Source organism: Octopus bimaculoides, chromosome 13, assembly GCF_046866305.1.
Source record: "Octopus bimaculoides isolate indiv1 chromosome 13, ASM4686630v1, whole genome shotgun sequence".
Classification (NCBI taxonomy): domain Eukaryota; kingdom Metazoa; phylum Mollusca; class Cephalopoda; order Octopoda; family Octopodidae; genus Octopus; species Octopus bimaculoides.
In genome coordinates, this window is record NC_142940.1 from 57,528,789 (window position 1) to 57,538,788 (window position 10,000).

A 10,000-nucleotide genomic window follows, 5' to 3' on the forward strand; every position below is an offset into this window, starting at 1 on the left:
TTAGTATGGTAATGGACTGCAGGAACATCTAATATCGGAATTTGCATTTCAGTAACATAAAATTAGCCTGCCAAAAATAAAAGCAAAAGCGGTGACAAGGAAAGAACGTTTTTAAAGATATTTATTTCTTCGTAAATATCTGGACGAAACATGGCGGAAAATAAGTAGAACGACAAAATGAAACAAAAACCAGATACAAATGTAAGGAAATTGAAGATATTTTGAATACGTACCACCTTGGAAAATTACAGTCTTATCATAATATTTCTCATGACAACCAGACAGTGCTACAATTATCAAGCTAATGCAAATGCTAATTACTGCAAGTAGAATTATGTGGAATCTTCATTTTGACTTAGAATCGAAGAAGTTCCAACCGTTATGTTGTCAACTTTCTGCAAAATTATTGTAGCAAATGTTTATTTGTAAATTTTACACTTCATTACAGTTTTCAGTGATTCACAGCAATATATTTCACTAAAAATTGTGACAAGTCACACATTATGTTCGTTAGTTTAGGAAATTTTTTCTCTGGAATTTGTTTCCAGAATTGAATGGTAGACAGGGAATTGTGGTTCGATTTTAAGCCCAGGCTCTCCTGTAAATTCATTTGCTCCATGTCCATAGCAGGTGATTCTGTAACCGAAGGTTCAAGAACTGGGCAACCACGTTTCACTGTATCAATCATAAAAATATTTACAAGAAACTTAAAGCAGAGGTATCAGTCTTGAAAGTCATTAAATCTGGTTTGGAAATTTCCAAGTAGTCCTTGTATTTTGCCATTGTGTTATTCCAGTTTGTAACCTTTCAATTTCAGCATCAGAGAATACATATGCTCCTCCCCTGATGTGATTAAGGAAGTGAGGTTTGTTGACAATATGTCTCACTGAAAAATTCCTATTATATTCTGGAAGCTGAAAATTATCCGAGTAAGATCATAAACAATCATAGGCTTCCCTCGAATAATGAAGTTGAGAGTTTGTAGATGATTTATTATATCAGTAAGGAACATCAGTCCATGTATTCATTTAACATTCTCCAGTTGAAGATAGGATCTTTTCTTTCAGAAAAATAATAATAGGCTAATAATATACTCAAAAGGATCCACAAACGTACTTAAGGAATTTCTGTTTGACAATCATCTTACATTGAAGTAGAAGATATCACATGGTTTATCTTTAAGCTTCAGTCGTTCAATAACAGCTCGTAAATGAGAAGGCGGGCTTTCTCATTTAAGTTTATGAACTTGACAAAATCAAGGAAAGATTTCATAATCAACTAATTATACACTAAACAGATTTCATTCTTCGGAGTGTATTGTGCAAAAATATTTAACTTGCATCATACAACCGGATAGAGAAGATTTCATAGAAAATTATACTTGGAGTATTTGGCTGCCATTTATTCACGACGCATAATGGAAAGAACTAGGATAAATTGTGGAAAAAATGTTCATAAATGCAATTAAACTTGTGTTTCCTCCTACCATCGCAGGGTTTGCATTTGTTGTAACACTAACGAGTTTTATTCAATGGAATATCAACATTTGTTAAGGCTCTGTTGAGTGTATTTATAATGCAAACATTACGAGTTGCTTCTTTTAGTATCACCAGCTCCAACATCTCTTCTTCTTACAGTTGCATCAAAGGAAACATTACGAACAAAATTTGTCAGTTACGGGGGGTTATCTTGTATGCCTGGAGATTCACCAGGGGCTAAGACGACTACAAAGTATTTCTTTAAAACATTTTGCCTTCTTGCTTGCATCCTCAGGGAGATAGGCTTCTTTATAGTGTGACGTGAAACTGCTGTTTGTGTTATTAGTCGACGAAATTTTGTGCTTTTTTGATGTAATATTTCAACAACTTCGGCCATATTCCTCTTATCAAACTCGTTCTTAGAATATATGCGTTTAGCAAGAGTGATATTTCATGACATAAAACCTACTCCATTCACTATGTCGGTTTCCTTTACTGAACGTTGTCAACAGTATCTAATGGCAATTTAATGATGATTTGAGTCACGACAACTTGTTTACCCTGAGGTTTGATTTCAGTAGAAAATCATACGATAAGTTTTCGTAATTTGCTTCACAGTGACGTTTCAAGTTACAGGTTTTAGTAGGTGGCTCATGGCCAATGACTCACAGGGTTTTACCGTCATTAACGGTGAATGTATGAAAGAAAGATTTTTTCTTCCTACTATTGAGGCATAAAATTTCTGTTTTCGCCTTCATATTCTAGTATCTTACAGTTTTCTTTTCAGACAACACTTGTATTTCAAATGAACCATCTGGGCAGACAACATCCACCACCACCACCACCGTCGTAGATGATGACAACCATGACGATAACCTTTTATATAAATATTTTAATGTTATTTCAATTTATTTCGGTCTAATAAATATTTAAGAAAGAAATGGCGGTTGATTTGGTCTTAAGCATCTTGCAATTTATTTCAATCTTTTTCATAAATATTTAAAAGTTATTTCAACAAGTTTTTACGATTCCCTCTCTATGAATGAGGAGACTTATGATCAAAAGTATACCAGAAATGACCACCACGTCTTTTTCGTTAGTACAAGGAATTCAGGACCATAGTATTGAATGCGATCTCTTTAAGAAGTGATTTTGTGATTTCAGGGAGATTTGATTGCGATTTTTACACGTTTGAGTTCCGACACAAAATGGTTTGGCTCCCTTATTGGTTCGTACAGGCTCTGTTGTGTTGTATGTGTTTGAAAGGCTGAAGGGAAGAGTTTCGCTGTCGGTGTGTGTGTGTGTGTGGTGGGTGGTGGTGGTTACATGTGTTAATAATTAGTGCAACATAAAGGTGGCGAGTTGGCAGGATCGGTAGCATGCCGAGCCAAATGCTTAACGACATTTCGTCCGTCTTTGCATTCTAAGTTCAAGTGTCACTGAGGTCGACTTTGTTTTTCATCATTTTTCGAGGTCGATAAAATAAGTACCAGTTGTGTACTGGGGTTGATGTAAGTATCTAGCATTGCTGGCTACAGCAGCTATTGGACATTAGAGTAAATTTATATTGGTTTCAAATTTTGGTACAAGGCTTGCAATTTCGGGTGAGGGAGTAAATAGATTACATCGACCTCCCCTCTGCTCAAATGGTACTTATTTTATCGACCCCAGTGCTTAACTGGTACTTATTTTATCGACCTCGAAAGGATGAAAGGCAAAGTTAACCTCGGGTTGCATTTGAACTCAGATGACAATAGTAATTAATATAATGACTATGAGACAAGGCTGCGAGGTGGCAGAAACGTTAGCACGCCGGGCGAAATGCTTAGCGGTATTTCGTCTGCCGTTACGTTCTGAGTTCAAATTCCGCCGAAGTCGACTTTGCCTTTCATTGTTTCGGGGTCAATTAAATAAGTACCAATTACGCACTGGGGTCGATCTAATCGACTTAATCCCTTTGTCTGTCCTTGTTTGTCCCTTCTATGTTTAGCCCCTTGCGGGCAATAAAGACATAAGAATCACTTGATATCAATATTATGACTGATGGTGATAGACGATAGAATTGTTTGCTAGTGCGTATTGATGGTTTTAGTGGTTAGTATTGGCGGCTAAAATTAGAATTTATGGCTTTAGTTCTTAGCTTTAATGGCGGCTATACTAATGATTATTGTAATTGATATTGATGGTTATAGTGTTAGCTATTAGTGGCTTTCGTAGTTAGTATTGATGGCTATCGTAGATTTTATACCTATTGCAGCTAATATTACCAACAATAGTAAGGCGGTGAGCTGGTAGGATCGTTAGCACGACGGGCGAAATGCTCAGCGGTATTTCGTCTGTCTTTATGTTCTGAGTTCAAATTCCGCCGAGGTCGACATTGCTTTTCATCCTTTCGAGTTCGATAAATTAGGCACCATTTGCGTAATCTTGATCTTTACATTCAGAGTTTGAATCTCGATGGGGTCAATTTTGTTATTGCATTATTTGAGGGGGGATAAAACAAGCTTCGTACTTGCATCAATAGCGCGTGGTTTAGTGGTTAGTGTATTCAGCTTACGATCGTAAATTACCGAGTTCGATTCTTAGCGATGCATTATGTACTTAGGTAAGACACCTCAGTTCTTCTTGCTCCGATCTACTCAGCCGGCAAAAACGAGTAATTGTATCCGTAATTAAAAGGGCCTGTCTAGTCACTCTCTGTGTCACGTTGAATCTCACTGAGAACTATGTTAAGGATGCACGTGTCTGTGGAGTACTCAACCACTTGCATGTTAATTTCTCTATCGGATCAACTGGAACACTTGTCGTCATCACCGACGGATTGCCAGGCTGACGTTCTGCCTTATTCAGAAACTATTATTTTCCTTCATCTAAATGTTTGGAGGAAAATGATTTGCAGTATTCGTTTCAGCTCTTTACATTCTGAGTTCAAATCCAGCTAGGGTTAGCTTTAATTTTCACCCTCTCAAGGTCAATAAATTACCGTATCAATCAAATACAAAGACCGATGGCATCAACCTAGCACATCGCTTAAATTTTCTGGCCTCGAACCAATATCAGAAACCATTATATCAGCTCTCCTTTCTAAGTTCTGCGTTCAAGCATCGCAACTGTAATTTTCTTTACATAATATCACAAGTCGGGCAATCACTCGTAATAAATTACCAGTAATACAATGGACAATTAATTTAATAACATAGACAGTAAAAATAATCGACATTTTGGCATCACAAAAACTGAATCAAAGGTTGTCCTTTTGAGTTTTAATTAGTGTACTTTAATTGACAATTTTATTATGGTACAATCAATATTATTATTTTGTCGATAATATTTACGGCCCAAAAACTTATATTTACCATCGTCGCCACTAATAGATTCCCAGCATATAATATATATATATATGTAGTTATATATATATATATATGTATATATATATATATATATATATATATATATATATATATATGTGTGTGTGTGTGTGTGTGTGTGTGTGTGTGTGTGTGTGTGTGTGTGTGTGTGTATGCGTATGTGTGCGTGTATGTTTGTTTGTGTGTGTGTATATATATATATATATACACACACACATAGAGATATAGATAGCTACATACTGACATACATATGTTCCAACGCACGCACACGAGAGAAAGCGAGCGAAAGAGAGAGAGAGAGACGGAGAGAAAGAGAGAGAAGTATACAGAAAGGCAGGGAGGTGTGGCCTTGTGGTTTTCTGTTCCTGAGGACAAGAATTCAGAAAGATGGCTAAAAAAAGAACTAAATCACATACATATACACACATATATATATATACTTACACACACATACGTTCGCGCGCGCACACACACACACACACACACACATACACACACACACGGACATGTTATGTATTTACGTATATACATGTATGTCGAGTGTGAGCAAGCGTGCATGTGTATTATGTGTATGTGTGTGTGTGTGTTTGTATTTAGTCAAAACTACATATGTTGTGACGGTTGCTAGAGGCTGACATGATGATAATAGTGATGATGCTGATGTCGATGGTGGTGGTAGTGGTAGTGGCGTTGATATTGTTGATGATTGTGTTGCGTGTAGCAAATCCACTCACAAAGATTTACTGAAATCCAACCTGGAGTAGAAGACTCCTACTCAAGGTGGCATGAGTTGGGATTGAGCCCGGAACAATGTATTTACAAAGTAAACTTCTTCCCGCGCACCCATGCCTGCGCCTATGACATAAATATTACTTGGGTACCATTTGACAACTATTTTTAGCAAATCGAATGACCATATAAAGTACCCTCAATGCCACGTGTTTTAATGTGGTTGTACAGATGTCGTTAGTAGTCTCGTGTCTTGGTTGTATTTTTGCATTATCATTTCGTAATTCAGGTAATAGTGGCGGTGTGATTATTTGACTGACTGCTATAGTTAGCAAATCGAATGACCACATAAGGCACCCTTCAAGTGCCCAAATTTTAATATGGTGGTACAGGTGGCGTTAGTCGTCCTGTTAGTGTTTTTACTTTATCATATCGTATTTCTGGCGGTGGAAATCATGATTCTAAGTGATAGCGGCGGTATAGAAAGTCTTCAAAGTCATGATATTGTTCATGTCGTCGGCATCTATGGTAACATTGGTCGAAAGGTTTGCGGTGGCGAGAATGGTTACTGGCGGATGACTTAATGTCTGTGACTGTTGATGATGATGATGATGATGATGATGACGATGACTATGATGATTACGATGATGATAATGACGACGATGATGATTATTAGGTCTGAATTAGCAACGCAATTAGTGAAGCCACCCGTATGGAATCAGTATTAGCCAATAATTAGAGATAAATTTCTCTTCTAAGAATAAGGATAATAATCATTACGGATCTGAAAGTTTAGTAGCGGCAGACAAAATGTATTAGTATATGAATCAAATATGAGGGGGTGTGAGCGTATATATATGTGTGTGTATATATATATATATATATATATATATATATATATATATATATATATATATATATATATATATATATATATATGTATGTAATATATATATATATTATATATATATATATATATATATATATATATATATATATATATATATATATATATAAATATATGTATACATATTTATATGTATATATATATAAATATATTTATATGTATACATACATACTTATGTGCATACATATATACGTTTATATATACATACATACATAATACATACATACAAAGATACATATATATATATATATATATATATATATATATATATATATATATATATATATATATAAATATATCCTTTTACTTGTTTCAGACATTAAACTGAATATATGCGTATGTGTGTGTTATTCATACACATATACATATCTGCACACTCACACACACACACACACACGCAAACACATCCCCACACACGTACATACATACACACAAACACCTATATCACTACCACCACCAACACCGGATAGCGGCGCGCACCTCTACCCCTACCAATCCCAAACCACCTCCCAGGACACCATCAAACCGTTGCCGGCACCACACCCACCAACATTAATTTCTACAAATACTAACAAGAATAACAATGACGGTGCTACCATACATTTCTCAGGAAGGATTGTTAGTGAGAAAATTGGTTTATTTAAACGAAGATAACGAAATAGCTGTATCAACAACACAGAGAAGCGAGAACACCTCATGGGAATGTTCGGCACATTAAATACATAAATACGTTAGGTTTACATATATAATGTTTCTGTGTAACGAAATAGCTGTATATTGTGTTCTCAGTCCCTTTAGTTGTAATTCTGTAGTATCATGAGGGCTCTTTTAAAGAAGACCTATTGTTAAATCATGGAAGCAATGATCGACAAGTCGTTTTTGTTTAGTGAAAGCCGACCTCGGTTTATATTATAAAACGTGGCCTTTCTTTTGTAAAATGGTAGATTTTGTTTTGTGGTATATACATACCCCGCACTCCGGCGTTTGCGACGATGAGTATTCCAGTTGATCCGATCAACGGAATAGCCTGCTCGTGGATATTAACGTGAAGGTGACAGAGCACTTCACTGACACGCGTACCCTTAATGTCCTTGCCAGCTGAGTGGTTTGGAGCAACCTAAGACAAAGTGTCTTGCTCAAGGGTACTACGCACTGACAGAAATCGAAATCACCACCTTACGATCGGGAGCCAATTACCCTAATCTCTAAGCCACACCCTTCACTTTCTAGTATATATATTTGGTTATTTACAGTTGATCGAGCTATAAACCAGGAGGTTCCATTTCTGTGTAAACCACTACAGTCATTAGAACTGTGATTGTGAGGGTTTCGCGCCTGTCTTGGGTAATATAGATCAAGGAATGAAATTAATTTTCTTCAGCCGAAAATGGAGTTCCCCAGTACCAGTCTGTACACATCAAAAGTCTTTATTTTATTTCCTTTATATATATATATATATATATATATATATATATATATATATATATATATATATATATAACACGCACAGAACAACACTAGAATGTTCATACAATGCCGCACGGCTAATTTTAGTTTTGTTCTGTGCGTGTTTCCTGTTCATCCTGATGAGCGTGTCATTGCCGGGATTCACTTTAACTGTAATCAAACCACGGTAATGAGCTCCCGAAATGACCACAGGTATTTGAATTGATTTAGAGGAACTCATTTTTGCTGATGGACTCTAAAATACCATGGTTTTAAGAATTGAACTTTTTGGACGTACTTTTGATTGAGGCGAGTAAAAAAAAAAACTTCTTAAAAATATTTTTAGTCGATAGATATTTTATTTTATCTTAGTTTATTTAGTTTTTTAGTAGCATGACACGCTTTAGAAGTTTTATAAATTTTCAGTAGTTTATATTTACCTTACTGATAGGCCGTTCTATATATTTGTATGTTATTCGCATACATACATTTACCTTCTGTGTTTTTATGTACATGTTATATTTTTATATGTTTTAGAACCATGGTAATATTTATATATAATCAAATATTTGAGGTATGGTGTTATATAAAAAGCCGTTGACTCGAATTTGATGTTTGTTTTACGATAAATGTTTCTTTATCTTTGTCTCATTTACATTTGAGAACTTCTGTTTTTGCAGTTCTATAAACCCTTTGTTTCCATAAAATGAGACAAAAAGCATTTCATGTTATATATATATATATATATATATATATACGAGAAGTTTTGGTGTCCAGAAAACTCAAAAAGTGTCGGGTAACGCAAAGTGCTATGGATAGACCATGGTTTAACTCCAGGTTCGATAAAGAGTGAGGAGTCTAACGTGGGTGAAGTATTAGAATGCATATATTCCACCGAGGTCTACTTTGCTTTTCGTCCTTTCGAACTCCATAAACTAAGAACCCGGTGAGCGCTGGGGGTGGGTGGGGTCGATGTAATCGACTGATCCCCTCATCCGAATTTCAAACCTTGTGCCTTTAGTAGAAAGGATTACTATAGGCGGCGAGCTGACAGAATCGGTAGAACGTCGGACACAGTGCTCGGCGGCATTTTGTCCGGCTTTATGTTCTGAGTTCAAAGGGGCAGGAAATTTCATAACGTTGCTAGTAAATGTCTGGAGATTTGCCACAGGGGTAGGATAATTTCATAACATTTCTCGTAAGCGTCTCAAGATTTGCCACAGGGGCAGGAAATGTCATAACATTACTAGTAAGAATTGAAGTTTTTGGATGTACTCTTGTGAGAGGCGAGTAAAAAAAAAGCAAAAAAACTTTTAAAAACATATTTTTAGTCGATAGATATTTCATTTTATCTCAGTTTATTTAGTTTTTTAGTAGCATGACACGCTTTAGAATTTTTATAAATTTTCAGTAGTTTATATTTACCATTTTGATCGGTATATTTGTATTTTATTTGCATATATATATATATATATATTTATCTTCTGTGTTTTATGTATATTTATATTTTTTATATGTTTAAGAACCATGGTAATATTTGTATATGATCAAATGTTTCAGGTCTGGTGTTTTATATAAAATCGTTGACTCAAATGTGATGTTAGTTTTATAATCAATGTTTCTTTATATATATATATATGTATATATCTATATCTATATATATATATATATATATATATATATATATATATATATATATATATATATATATATATATATATATATATATATATATATATATATATATATATATCAGGAGATTTCACAGAAAAATAAAAAAAGAAGACAGGTGGTGTAGACAACAAAATATGTATTAGTTTAACATATATATATATATATATATATATATATATATATATACAGGGTTGGACAAAATTATGGAAACACCTTAAAATTTCAAAAAAATTAATTTTAATATGGTGTAGGTCCGCCTTTGGCAGTAATGACAGCTTGAATTTTATGAGGTATGGACTTGTACAAAGTTTGAATTGTTTCCAAAGGATTTTTTTTTCCATTCTTCAACTAAAACAGTCTCGAAATGACGAAAGGTAAAGTAGACCTTGGCGGAATTC